Source organism: Heterocephalus glaber, unplaced genomic scaffold (genome assembly GCF_053883595.1).
Source record: "Heterocephalus glaber isolate CG9 unplaced genomic scaffold, H.glaber_assembly_v1.0 deba00001531, whole genome shotgun sequence".
NCBI lineage: Eukaryota > Metazoa > Chordata > Mammalia > Rodentia > Bathyergidae > Heterocephalus > Heterocephalus glaber.
In genome coordinates this window covers 12,705,726-12,720,429 of record NW_028258329.1, presented here as the reverse complement: position 1 = coordinate 12,720,429, position 14,704 = coordinate 12,705,726, and the positions used below count along the sequence as shown (strand labels likewise).

The 14,704-nt window shown below is 48.2% G+C and overlaps 1 long non-coding RNA gene across 1 annotated transcript in view; it reads left to right on the top strand.

Annotated features, from left to right (window-relative positions):
- Window positions 1-10,480, top strand: part of LOC110350695 (uncharacterized) — a 47,583-nt gene extending 37,103 nt beyond the window's left edge. The window contains exons 4-5 of the long non-coding RNA XR_002397424.2: window positions 9,474-9,546; window positions 9,639-10,480. This is a non-coding gene — a long non-coding RNA (uncharacterized LOC110350695). The remainder of the gene's footprint in view (window positions 1-9,473; window positions 9,547-9,638) is intronic.
- The last annotated feature ends 4,224 nt before the right edge of the window (window positions 10,481-14,704 follow it).

The following is a 14,704-nucleotide window of genomic DNA, read 5'->3' as shown; positions in this document are numbered from 1 at the left end:
CCGGGGATTGAACTCAGGCCCTTAGCTTGCAAGGCAGGCAGTGGAACCACTGAGCTAAATCCCTGGCTCTATGTAGATTTTTTTTGATCAAGGCTAGTTGGAGTCCTATATGCCTCCCTTATCTGTATGCCAAGTTCCTTTCCCCTGCTTTGGAAGTTTTCTGCCATCACTTCTATGAACAGTCTTTTTATGTTGTCTGCACTGTCTCCTGTTTCTTCATTGACTTCAATCAGTTTTATGTTATTCTTCTTTGCATTGTCTAGCAGCTGCTGGATTGATTTCTTGTGGTCCCTTACAATTTTAAAGGAGTTTTTCTTTTCCTGGTCACTAATTGCAATCTTATCTTCTATATCTGAAATTCTGTCCTCACATTGGCTCATTATGCTGCGTAGACTTTCAATGGAGTTTTTAATCTCCTGGAAATGTATTTGCATCTGTTTTATGGATTCTATTTGTTTCTTATGTTGGGATTCCATCATGTTCCTCAGCTCCTCTATTTTTTTTTAATCTATGTCCTCTCTAGATTTATTAATCATGTGTTGCACTATGGGCACAATCTCTGCTGTTATCTGAGAAATTATTTCTGATTTCATTTTTTCCAGGTCCTCTTTTGTTGCTAGTTCAGGGAGCCCAGGTGTTTGAGTATCAGATTGTTCCATCTTGTTTCCCTTTGGGGTTGCTATAGATGGTCTGGAAGTCTTGTTTTGAGGTTCGTTCACATGTCTCCTCATTTTGATGGGGTGGGGAGATGTGTTGGCGTCCACATGGCTCACCCCCTCTCTGCTGGGAGCGGTGGTACATTTGCCCTGAAGCCTCCTCCTCTGCATTGGGACTTTTGGCTCATTGACCTGGAAGCCTCCTCCTCTGTGCTGGGAGCAGTGGTATGTTTGCCTGGAAGCCTCCTACTCTGCATTGGGAGCAGTGGCACATTGACCTCCTTTGCACTGGGAGTGGTGGCACATTGATCCGGAAGCCTTCTCTGCACTCACTCCCTCTTTCTTTGAACACACTTATCCCATTGTTCTCACCACCTTCTGAAGCACTTCTGTATGTCTTCTTTTTAGATTGTCTTTACCAAGTGTGATCAAAACTATGGTGAACACTGATGCTGAGTACCTTTCAGCGGAGCAGGCTCATGAAAACATTATTGTGCTGTCCTCACCCACCTTATTCACCAGACCTAGCACTGTGTGTCCTCTGGCTTTTCCCAAAAGTAAAAAATGACCCTGCAATGTAAATGCTTTGAATTGGTAAAGTATAACTTCCAGAACTGCTTCCAAAAGGGGAAAGAGTGAAAAGGTAACTTTGTTGAAAGGGAGAAAAAGTATTTTCAAGAGTGGTTTACGGCTATATGTTTTATACTATAATAAAAGTTAAAACATTCACCTTGTGTTCTGATCATACCTTATATTTTAAGGTACAAAGCTAGGTCAGGGGTAGTTCAGCTGCCTGAAGGATTATATACAAACCCAATCTCAACTGATTCAAGTGAAGGGAAGTAATGTCACTGCCTCAGGTCATTGAGAAGTCCAGGGGTAAGTTAGCACCAGGCATGAGTAGCCATGAATACATCCATGGAGGCATCAGCATTGTGTGCCTATCTCTTTCCTCTCTGTGGGTCCACTTTGGACAGGCCTTTCCCACACAGAGGCACAGTGGCTACCAGCAGCTGTGGCTTTTTTCATACAGGTTAACAATGGAAAGAAAGCCCCATCCAAAGTCCCAGGACTGAATCTCATTTGGGTTGGCTGGACCAATTGTCCACCCCTGAGCCAATCAATGTGGCCATAGGGTCTCAAAAACTCCATGGGACAAGGATACTGGGAACTCTGGAATCTCAGCAGGCAGATCGGGGACTGCTCAGGTGGGTGGCATGATTTACCTCCAAGGCGAATGGCATGGTCATGACAGCAGTAGTGTTGTCCCTGTAGGGGGGAGCATTCAGGAAAGGGAAGGGCTAGAAGACAGCAGGGCCTTCTGCCCCCTGGAGGCAGGGAGGAATGGGGAGTGGGTTTGTGTGGGGGTCAGTGCTGTGCTACCAGGGATGAATGTTGGAGAGCCGACTTCCACAGGTGACCTCTGCCAGTTGCAGGGGATTTGAGATGAACCATGGTCTCTTGCTGGAAAGGCGGAGAAGGCTTGGAATTGGACTCCATCTCTATTCCCCTAATACACAGAGGACTCGTGCCCAATAGCTGGGTTATTATTGCCACCCTTATTATATTGTTATCTTCTTTTATCTGCTAAAGGGATTGGCTGTGGCTATGAAGAAAGATCCATCCATTTACACATCTATTCAGCAAGCTATTGTTTCCCTTAAAATGTGCTTACCATGAGGTACTGTGCTATGTTTAGATCAATAGTCCCCAAACTTTTCAGCACCAAGGACTGGTTTTTGTGGAAAATATTTTTTCCATGGTTAGGAGTAGGCGGTAGTGGTGATTTCAGGATAATTCAAAGAAGACACAACCTAGGTTCCTCTTGTACACAGTTCACAGTAGGGTTTGTTCTCCTAAGAGTCTAATGCCACCAATGCTGGACAGGAGGCAGAGCTCAGGTGGTCATGTGAGCCATCGGGAGCAGCTGTAATGCAGAGGAAGCTTCTCTCACTCACCCACCGTTCACTTCCTGTAGTTAGGCCCAGTCCCTAACAGGTCATGGGTCAGTACTGGTCTGTGGCCCTGGGTTTGGGGGTCCTGATCTAGATGACGTAGCCCAGGCCTCAAACTCTGGGCTCTCCAAAACCAGAGGAGGAGGTGGATGCATTAACAACTAATTGCCATATGGTGAAGTAAAGTGAATGATAGAAGGACATAGTTGTCGTGGGACTCCACCATGAGAGCCTGCCTTACAACTTAAAGATTCACAGACCGTGCTGAGAGGGATGGGTGTTGGCAAGGGCATCCTGGGATTGAAGAACAGCAGAGCAAAGTCAGTGGGGCTCAGTAATGCACACCCCAGGCACTCAGTAATGCACACCCCAGACAGGTGTCTGGGACGTAAAGGGATAGGAAGGAAGAGGGTGAGGGCAGTTTTCAAACTGCTTGCAAGTTTAGACTTCATTTCTCAGACAGTGGGAGCCACTGAAGGCTTTGAAGCCAAGGAAAGAACTGGGTTCTGCCTTGGCCTTCATCTTGTGCTTATGTCAGTATTCTGGCAGTCTTGAGCTTGTCTATGATCAGTGATTTTGTGTTCCTGGAAATCATCATTTCTAATAAAGGTAACATGTCCACACAATGAATAAGACCTGTCACTGGGACTTGGAGCAGATACTACAAAAATAGTTACATTAAATATAGATAGGTATTTGGATGTGAGCTAGAGTGAAAATCTATATGTCTTATATATCAAACTGTTACTCAACAGCAGTATAAATGCATATTTATTTATTGCAAGTTAAATTGTTGCAATACTTGGTGATTGTGGATGATACTTCATCTGACATACAAAACTGCCATTGAAAACTTTCAAATAGTTAAATAAGAAAATGGGCTGGGGATTTGCTCAGTGGTTGTGCTGCCTGCCTCATAAGAGCAAGGTCCCAAATTCCATCTCCAGTACCAAAAAAAAAAAAAAAAAGAAAAAGAAAATGGATTGACATAGTTGAATGGTTAATTCAACTATTAAGAGAGATAGTCTAGGATAACTTTATGAAGTTATTTTTGAGCCTACAAATGTTTATCAAAGTTTAAATAATATACGGCAAAATAGTAAAAATTAAATCGTAATTCTCATTTTTCTGAAAATGTGTAGTATGTATCTGTGTTATTAGTCAACTAATGCTATAGTAATTTTGTAGAACAAACGATGCCAGGGTCTTAGTGGTTTGCACCGCCACTTGCTGGTTTTGTTCACGAATCTGCAAGGCAGCTTAGGGTTAAACTGATTTCAGCTGGGTGCACCTAGCCTTGGCTGGGTGCTGCTGGACCCCAGCCTTCAGGTTGGTTTCAGGTCTGTTCCATGTGTCTCCCTTGTTCTGGGGCAGTGGTTACGCAGGACAACTTTTCTCATAGCAAGTGGCAGTCAGCAGGACAACTTTTCTCATAGCAAGTGGCAGTCAGTGAGCACATTTAAACTTCTGCTCTGCTCTTAAGTCTGCTAACACACCATTGGCTAACGAAGGTCATGTGGTCAGGTTCAACCCTGGGGTGTCCTGTAGAGGGAGCATCCACAAAGTCATATGGGGAATGGAGGGGACAGGAAGGAGGGAATATAATCCAACCTGTCACAGGTGGAGAGGAGGAGATGTATCTTTCTAGTGGACAGTTACTACCGGGGAAGAAAGGATTCTCAGTAACTTGGTGTTCATTTTACCATCGGCAGAACTAGACAAAGATTAGTCCTCCTATTACACACACAGACACTCACACATGCATGCACCCGCACATTTATAGATAATTCTTTACCTACAGTATTTAATGTCAAACTGTTACGATTTGGTTCTTCATTTCTAATAGTACAAATTGATTTTTATAGACGGAGATTTACTTTGGAACCTCAGAAGTTCATTCTATGTGGTGATATTTTATTTTGCTCTCTATTTTAGCTGCTATGGATTAAAGAAATCTTGTGGCTCTTCAGCACATAGCTCAGTGGCTACTAGTGCACTTCCTCTCTCTCTCTATTTTCACATGCAGGTGCTCCTTGACTTAGGATGGAGTTACAACCCAACAAGCTCATAATAAGTTGAAAATATTGTTAGTAGCAAATGCAAATGTGTCTGATACACCTAGCCTGCCAAGCGCCATAGTTTATCAGTGTGCTAGGGCTGAGCAGGAGCTGCTGGTGCCCAGCATCTCAGGAGAGTTTTGTACCAAATAGCTCTGGTTTGGAAAAAGGTCAAAATTCAAAATTCCGGGTGTGATTTCCACTGAAATGGTACCACATTGGCACCATCATAGTGTTGAAACATGGCATTGGTACACTGGGGACCATTTGAATTTGGAACGTATATATTTGCCCTGCAGTTTGTCTTTTTCATTTAATGTCATTTAATGTCTTCCAACTCTTCCCCATAGCAGCACACATGTCCACTTCATTGTTGTTAACATCTACAAATTGTTCCATTGACTTACAAATAACCTCACTGTGGGCTTTATTAACACATCCCCAAGGCTGTGCAGTCAGGCCCTGCTCCTCCTCATCCAGTGCTGCCCTTACGACTGGCCCCTCCTCCTCACTGCGTCTGAGCCTGCCCGTGCCACTCTGAGACAGGTCCCACAGTGTCCAGAGACCTGTGTGGGGTGGGACACAGCAGGATTGTCCTCTCTCTCCTTTGGCTTTTGGGTCTCCCTTCCTTTGGTCCTTCTGCTCATCCCTCTTTACGGTATTGTCAGGGATCATCTGCATTTTCTTTGCTCATTTCTGTCCTCACGTGGACTTTGGTTTGCATGTGTCCACAACCTGATCGCCTCTTCTTATATGGTGGCCCTTATGACATCATTATTTTTTTATTAGTGTATGTTTGCCATACATCATAGTTGGATTCGTGTTGGGGAATGGGGTGTATGATATACGTGTGTATATCATATCTTAATAACTTTCCATCCCTGCCCTTCCCTACTTCCTCCCCCTTCACCTGGTCCCTTCCTCTGTCTCCAAGAGGTCTGCCTCACTGGTTCCTACCATCTCTCCCTTAGTTACTCTTTAGTTTAGATAAACTCGAGGCATTTGTAGGAAAGTGGACCACAATGTTAAGTGAAATCAATCAGACACAGAAGCTTCAATATCATATGGTTTCTCTTGTATGAGAAACCCAAAGTTTAAATAAAGAGAAAAATAAAAGATAGATAATAAGAAGTCAGGAGATAGACCATTTTCTAAGGGGAAGGAAATCGAGTTGGGGGGAGGGGGAGAGAAGGGAGGGGAAGGGGTGAAAACAGAATTAGGATGTGTCCTGTACACGTGTCAACTCTCCACAGGGAATGTAGTCATTATGTGTTACACTCATGTAATGATAAAACATAAAAACAAAACAGCAGAAAAAGAGAGAAACTGTGTGCTATTTAATTTCCTGCGTCTAACTTATTTCACCTAACATTGTGGTCTCAAGATCCATCCATTTTCCTGAAAATGACATGATTTCATTCTTCTTATGGCTGAATAATATTCCATTGTGTGTATAGACCACATTTTCTTATTTGATAGACTTCATTTTAACATAATTCTTTCTTTTAAAGATATAGTCCATGTGGTCATTGAGCTGCAGCATGAGGTATTAGAGGTTAGGAATTCAACTTATGAATTTTGGGGGCTAAGATCCAGCCCATAACAGTGGCCATGTGCCAGAGCTCCGAGGGTGACAGCAAGGAGGTCAGGGTGTTCTCCTGGCCCCTCCTGAGCCTTCACTGTGGATGGGGAAGGACAGGCATCTCCTTGCTAGTTGCCTTTTGGAGCACCTTCCTCCCAGGGCTGGTAACAGCTTCCTTGGTGTCCACCTCTGGGGACCTCAATACCCCTCAGTCCTGCCCACCCCTCTGAAATGCACTCTTAATAAGGGTCTCTCCACTGAACCGTCCGAGTTGGATTCTGTTTCCAGGAGTTGATGGGTATACTTTGTTCATTCATGACACTTTCAGTCCCGTCTGTCTTCTGCCTGCTTGTCCCAGACCTAGGCACATCCCATCCTTCCTGCCTAAGGAGAGGGACTGGAGTCCGTGATTATGGAATGAGCGACAAACAAAACACAGTGAGAGAGAGAGGAATGGTCTCCCTGCAATCAGGGAAGGCTTCCTGGAGGAGGAAACATGGGGCTTAGAAGGGGAGCAGAGTGGGTGGGTGAAGAGGGCACAGGCTAGAGCAGAAGCCAGGCCACGGAGCTCTCAGAGCAGGGCTGGGCCTCCTGGGTGGTGTCCATGGTGTCACTGTCCACGTGGTCATCGGGCTGGAACCTCGGCACCATTGCCAACCTTCTTTTCCCTCCCTTCCCAGCCAGGCCCGTCACTGGGTCTCAGTGTGGCGAGCTCCTGGCCTGTCTGTTCCCGGTTCTCCACCCCTTCTGCCACATGTGCATGGCAGCCCAGGGTCTTACCTGGTCATGGCACAGAGGCGAGCTTCTGAGCACATGTCTGGGATGCCTTGCACACAGAGGGCACAGCCAGATTACCTTGGGGGGAGTGTCGGCCCTGTTTGCAGAAGGGGGAACTGGGGCGCAGATGGGTAACCAGCTGTGCCAATCCCTCTGCCTGGAAGGTTTTGACCTAGGGAGGGAGGGGGTGTTGGGGACCCTCTGTGGTTCCTGTGGTCTCTGGGACCCAGCTTAGGCAAGATCCTGGGGGCGATGGACTTCTGTGTGCCATGAAACTCAGCTACTTAGACTCATCGCTTGTGCCCTGAATTTAATGAGCATGCTCTCCTGAGACAGCTGGAGGCAAAACCTTTGGAGAGATCTGGAGGGTCCATGAAGGGAGGTGTTATTTCCCTGGTGAACTGGAGGTGCACATCCACCCAGTAAGCCCCGAAGGGAGACTGGAGCAAAATATCTATCTATCTATCTATCTATCTATCTATCTATCTATCTATCTATCTATGTATATATATTTGTCCTGACTGCTTGTGGAATTGGGAATATTTTTAGCAAATTAGAAAGCTTTGGAGACAAATCCCATTACCCAGCGCCTTGCTCAAAGGAGGCACTCAATAAACCTTTGTTGAATGTTGCAGAATGTTACTCTGTGGTCCTGAGAGCCCCAGAGAATGTGCTCAGGAGGGAACTGGATGAAGATGTCAGCCAGCCTGACCATAAACGTAATCTTTATGTCTCCATAAAAAGGAACACAGACAATAGCTAGGATATCATCCATGAGCACAGTAAATATTGCTCTGAAGTTCCTCCGCCCATCAGGAAACCACATCACATGTACTTTGGAAACCATGGCCTGTTTTTACTTTAGTAAAATGCCAGCTTTTTATTGGAACTGATGGAGTTTGCAATTAACCAAAGTGCACAATAATCGTGTCCGCCGTGATTGATGTCTTTGGCTTAGAGTGTGCATCAGAGACTTACGGAAGGGACAGAGAGACCAGGATTTTAAGCTCCTTCCAAATGCAATCTAGTTGGCTTCTGAATTGGTCCATAGGTTGTAGTAAAAAGACAACACCTTTTGGGTGGTGGTTCCTTTATTCTATCATTCAGCTGGAGCTTGCTGGGTGGGTGCTGGGATGCAGGGTTGAGAAGACAGAAGTCCCACGGCAAGGTGCTGAGGGTCTAGAGGTGGGCAGCTGATGACAAAGGAAGGAATGTCTTAGGTGCAGTGACAGGGACCAGTAGGGTGTGGTCTGGCTCACAAGCAGACGTTCAGGAACATTGAGGGGTTCCAGAGGGTGATCCAAAGAGCAGGATGACAGGGGCTGGGCCCCAAGCACAGGCAGAGACTTGCTGGAGGACTGGAGTCAGGGGCTTCTGGAATGGTTGTGGGCACAGTGGCAGGGTTCCTTGTGCCTGTCAAGGAGCCTCACGCTACCCAACCACCGCCTTATAAGGGGATTAATCCATCGGTGGCTCTCTAACTTGGAGAATTCAGTGACCCAATTCTTTGTAGCACTGCCCACAACACCTCCAATACTCTGGGGATGTCTGTGTGCTAGAAACACAGGAAACTACTCATGTCAGGTGCACTCTGTGCTCACCAAACTTGCTCCTTTTATTGCAAGCAGGAAGCCCCCCTTCCTGTCAGTCCCTCTGGCTTCCTAATCTGCAATGAGCCACCCCGAATACATGGACAGTCTCAGAACCACAGTTTATGGATGATACTGATTATGGGCTGTTCCTCCTCAGCTGGATCTAGCATTAAACAGTGTTACGGTTTTGATCTTGAATGTGCCCTGAGGTCCATATGGTACAGGCTTGGTCACCAGACTATGGTGCCAACAGGAGGGGGCGGGACCTTTTGGAGGAGGAGGAGCCCAGTGGCAGGAGAAGGCATATCTCTGAAGGAGGTATTGGGACCCTGGCCCTTCTCTCTTCTCCCTCACTTCTTGGCACCACGAGCTGAGCAGCTGTGCTCTGTCTTGCGCTCTGCACTATGATGTGCTGCCTTGGTACAGACCAAATACAACAGAAACAGCCAACCATGGACCAAAACCTCTGAAACCATAAGCCGAAACAAACCTTTCCTTCTTATAGGTTGATTTTCTCAGGTGTTTGGTCACAGTGGCACAAAGCTGACCAGCACGAATAATAAGCTCTAGGCCAGCCCCGGTAGCCAGGGAATCCTGAAATGCTGTGGTTGGATGGGCCATGGAGGTCACTCCTCAGGGGTCAGTAATTCAGCCAGCGGGGAACGTGGGCAGACAGCTGATTCTGTCTCATCCTGTGATGACAGATGTGTTGTGCTCATGTGGGACAGAAATCTGTCTCCCCAAGTTTGGAAACCAGTGACTTTTTTTCTGTCATCTTGCAGGTCATAGAATCAGCCTTCTTTTCTTCCAAACATTATTATTATGATTTATAGTGCATGTGTTTGTGTTCACAGAGTTGGCGGTTACAAAGGATACAGGATACTCCTTTAGATCTGTGATGATAAATCTCCTCTAAATCTTCTCCAGGTGAGACACCACAACCTCCTTCCAGCATTCCTTAAATGGTAAACATATAGTCCACAGAGGTTGGTTTCCATCTCAATTTTTGTCCTATTTAGGTGTGCTCCTGTAAGCCCAGCACTCTGAGAAGCTGAGGCAGAAGGACTGAAAGTTCCAGCCCAGTTTGGGCAACTGAGCAAGACTGTTTCAAAATAAAAAAAAAGTTGGGGATGTAGCTCAGGACAAAAGCCCTGGCTTCAATCCCCAGTTGCATCAAAAAGTAATAGATGCTTGTGGAAAGTGAGGAAAATACTGAAAACTCAGGAAGACCAACACACCCCATTCACGGATCTTCTTGCCAGCCGTGCTGTGTCCTTCCTGTCACGTGACTGAACTGCACAGGTGTCCTGTGTTTGGAGGGTTCCGGGTACTCTGAGTTATTAAAATTCAGCCAGTGTAACATTTTGGCCTCAAATTCCCTCCAGACCTGCCCACCTGCCTTCCTCCCCAGAGGCTGGGACTGCTGGCCCTTGGCCTCTGCTGCCTCCCCTTCCCTTGACGGCAGCCCCTCCAGGTCAGGGCGGGAGACCCACTGCGTTCCTTTCCTCTCCCGGTGATGCAGCGCTGTCTTCATTCCGTGGCTGTTGGGGCCCCTTGTGGCAGCGACCTGTGAGGACAGAGGACGCTCACATCATGGCATCTGATGGTCCTCTCACTCACAGCACAGACACCTGAGCTGACGCACAAGGGACCATGATTCTGCCTCGCATTGTTCTCCAGTCCCCAAGCTCACTTACAATGACACATGGCGGTGGCCCCTGGATTCCTGCGAAAGTCCTTGCTCCTGAGAGGAGGAGACTGTTGGTTGCTGTCCCAAGGACTCAGGGTCCTCCCCTGAGAGGTGTGAGTGTCTGTCCCCAGGGAAGTGGGTGAAGGGCCAGAGGGGACACAAACTCCTTCTTCTGAGTATGGACAGGACTGCCCAGCCTGGCTTTCCAGGGTTGTCCCAGTGGGGTCTCAACACTCAGCTGCTCCTGATGTTGAATTCACTCGCCCTCCATCTCACACCAGGGAGGGGCTTCAGGACCCCTGGCTCCCAGAGGCGATGAGATGCAGAAAACAGATTCTGGTGGCAGCCAGAGCCTGTGCAGGAACTTGGAGTCCAGGAGGCAGGGAGTCCAAGAGGACTGAGGCTCCTCTTCCCCTTGCTCTCAGCAGGGAGCTGGTGGCCAGCTGCTGGCTGAGTTACCTCTGTGGCAGACCCGGCAGCGCCAGCCTGAGAGGGTTAGGGCTCTGCTCTCCCTGGACCAAGACCGCCCTTGGTGCACGGTCACACATCTGGAGCAGCTCTGCAACCCCGCACACCCGTGGAGTCTGATGGGGACAGCTCCTTGTCTCCTGGCGCTTTCACCATGGGGCTCACAGAGTCCAGCCATGTCTCAGCTGGGGGTAGTGCCAGTTCATGGGCTCCCATAAACTCCTAATTCCCCCCTCGAACCCACACTATATCTGCACCACTGTCACCGATGTGACAGGTTTGCCAGGGCTGATGTTGCTGGGCCAGCCCCTCCTACTGCCCTTCTCAGCGCCTGACCTCCAGTGGCTGACTTCTGGTCCCAAGCAGGCACACAGTCTGTCACAGCAGCAGCTAACTGCACTGGGCACTGGGCTAGGGCTTTATTTATATCAACGCATTTATGGAGATGGGCGCTATGCTCTTTTCATTTCTTTGCATTTCATTTTGTTTTCTAAGAAAGGGAAACAGTGGCTCAGAGAGGTTAATACTTTATGCAAGGTCCCATGGCGACCTATGGTGAGACCAGGATTCTGACCTAAGCAGTCGGCTTTCAGAGCCTGTGCCATTAAACCATGTGGATGATTTGCAGGTGGGTAGAGGGAGGGGTCAGGGATAAAAAGTAAAGTATTTTGGTATCTTGAAAGTCAGTGCTCTACAGTTCAAGACAGCTGCACTATTATTTGACTCTATCCCTAAATCTAGGTGCAGGAAGTGAGAAAGGGTGGAAACTTCTTACTTCCTCTTAATCCACATACATTTGCCTCTTCTACCTAACAGCCAGCGACCGTGCAAGGTTTCTATCTGGTATCATTTCCCCAAAGATTTTAGCAGGCCAGCAGTGAGTCCTAAACGCTCAGCAACGATGGGTTTTTGTTTGTCTGGTTGTCTGTATGATCCAAGATGTGAGGAATGATCAGGAAATACAGTGAATGTCTGTTTAAAAAGTTTATTATAGTAAGAGACACATTGCCATGAATCTCCCTCAAACTACCCCTCCTTACTTTGAACACACTTATCCCATCGTTCTTGCCACTTTCTGAAGCAGTTCTGGGAGTCCTCTTTCCTGAGTGAATTTGGTTATGTTCTCATGGATGCCTTGATGTCCTGAATTGATTTGAAACTTTAACTTTTACTTTTCATGGTCATTTAGATTTGGGGGAAGAGCCAGAAGTTGCATAGTGCCAGACTCAGGGAATAAGGTGGAGGAGGACACATTGCTATGTTTTTCAAGCTTTCCTTTCTAGCCATGGCATTTGGCAGCAGCCTTCACCATATTTTTGATCACATGTCATGAAGACACTCACCACAGGGGACTTCCAGAACTGCTTCAAAAGTGGTGAGAACAATAGTGCTGCTGGTGGTGGGGAAGATGTTTTGAGGGGGATTAAGGGCAATGTGTCTTTTATTGTAGTAAAATTTAAAAACGTAAACACTCATTGTATTTTCTGGGTTTTTTTTGGTACTGGGGATTGAACTTGGGACCTTTCGCTTGCGAGGCAGGTGGCGGAACCACTGAGCTAAATCCCTAGCCCCACTCACTGTATTTTTTGGCCAGCCTGTATATATGTGGGAAGTGGGGTGAGGTGGCCCTGCAGAGGGACCTTCATGGTCCTCCTGGGGGGCTGCCAAGCACGGGCTCTAGGTCTCCGACCCCTTAGCTGGGCCCTGGCCTGGGCCTGCTTCCCCCAGGCAGATGCACCATGGGATTTGGAAAGAGAGGAAGAGAGGCAGGACTGTGGAGTGTTGGGTTTTCCTGCCACAGTCTCGGCAGACACCCAGGTGTGTCTGTGGGGTGTGGGTGGAGAGGGGGTGCCACCAGCAGAAGTGACCTGTGTGGGGCCACTGAGTGACAGGTGAAGCTGCTCCCTGGAGAAGGCCCGCCCCTGAGCCGTATGGCCCCTACTGCCAAAGCCTTGTCTCGAGGCTCCACGGTGCTGTCTCCAGCTGGGCCCCTGCCAAGGATTTTCTTGGCTGTCTCTGCTCCTGGAGAGGAACAGCCTGTCCCATGAAGCTCTGTTCTCCAGGGAGCCCGGCAAGGCAGCCACCTTCCTGTCCTCGTCTCTTAGGGGATCCCAGGGGTAGTGAGCCTGAGCCTACCCCTCACCCCCGAGCACAGGCGTTCAAGCCAGTCCAGGGGCTGATGGGAGGCCTCACTCAGTGCAAGCGGAAGAACCACTGGACACAGCCTGGGTTTGCTCTCCCTCAATCATTCTCGTAAGCCCAGTGTGTTGGTGCATGCCTGTAATCCCAGCACTCTGGGAGGCTGAGGCAGGAGGATTGCCAAGTTTGAGTCCAGTTCAGGTAATTTAGGGACTTTGGGAGACCCTGTCTAAAAAAAAATCCAAAATGACGATGATGACAATAACAACAATAACAACAACAGCAGCAGCAGCAGCAGCAAAACAAGAGGTAGCACGTATTCCCATGAGTGGAAAAGCTCAGTCACCCAGAACTGCCTGACCCTGATATGTCAGGAAAGTTGGAACACAGTGTGAGTAGGACCCAGAGCGAGCTGTTTCCCTTCTGCAGTTTTATACCTCTCCTTCCACAGCCTGGCTTTCCTGAGCTGTTTTAGAAAGGAACGGCTTACTCTTAATTCCCAAGCTGCAGATACTTCTAGGTGAGGAATAGCTGACACCACGGATAAACAAAGAGCCATAAATTCTTTTTTTTTTTTTTTTTTACTAGGGATCGAACTTGGGACCTTTTGCTTGCAAGGCAGGTGGTGGAACCACTGAGCTAAATCCCCAGCCTGAAGCCATAAATTCCTAATGCATAGCATAGGAAAGCCGCGCAAGTGGGGTGTCTTCAATCGCGTGTCTTCCTGAGGAGGAGTTCACCCGAGGTGCCGGGGAGAAGATGCGAGCGGAGGCCAAGAGGAGTCGTATTTGAATGCCATGTCTTTCCTGATTTGTGTTGTTAATCCTCTTCCCCGCTCTTGGGAGGCAATCAGGCTGTGAGGACAAAGTCACCATGAATGCGGTCAGTGCCATCAGAGCGGTGAGCAGCCCCTCCCACCACGCAAGGACATAGAGAGACAAGGAAGGCACCAGGCAGTGGGGTTGAATGGCGAGTGACAGAGCTGGCGCATGAGCAGGTGGTACCTGGCCACCCGCGGTGTGCCCTATGGGCTGGGTGTTGGGAGAAACCGAGCCACACTTCCGGCTTCCGGCCGTGCCCTTGCTCTGGGGGTACCACTTGTGCCCCCAAATCAGCCTCTTGGCCTGGATGACCAGGCTTAGTTTCCCAAAGGCCCAAGAGCTGGGTAAGAATCTAATTGGGGAAGTGACATTCATTCCCAAGTTCAACAATACCTCAGTTTCCCCTGGCCGGGCAGACGGTCTGTGGCCTCAGGCTTGGTGGATGGGGTTCCTATGATGGCTCCTTGGGATTAGAAGCACTGCACCAGGATTTTTCTTCCCTGGCCTTCCAAAGTGCTCTCTTGGCTGCTGCATCTGAGTACTTATTAGACTTCGTTTCTTGACACCCCTCCCTCCGCTGTCCCAGGCCGTCCTATTTATAACTTTCAGCTGTTGGCAGGTCTGCGATGCTGGCCTTTGGGGAGACGAGCGTAGCCCGGGATGCCTGGGAACTGTCTGGGAACACAGGCTGGGGCAGCAGAGACACCCAGGCGAGACCTTTCTCTCAGAATTTATGATAAAAAGTTGGATTGTGATGGACAGCAGCCCTGTGTTTGTGATCTGCAGAAAGATGGGGAGGGCACGTTCCCCGGAAGCAGGAGCTGGCGAGAATCAGCTTTTTGACTCACAAGTTAGTCAATAACTCTCTAGCAAGAATGAGAAATCATAGTTTCAGTTAAATTGCCTCTGTTAAAGAAACTCTAAAACAAACACACACACACACACACACACACACACACACACACAC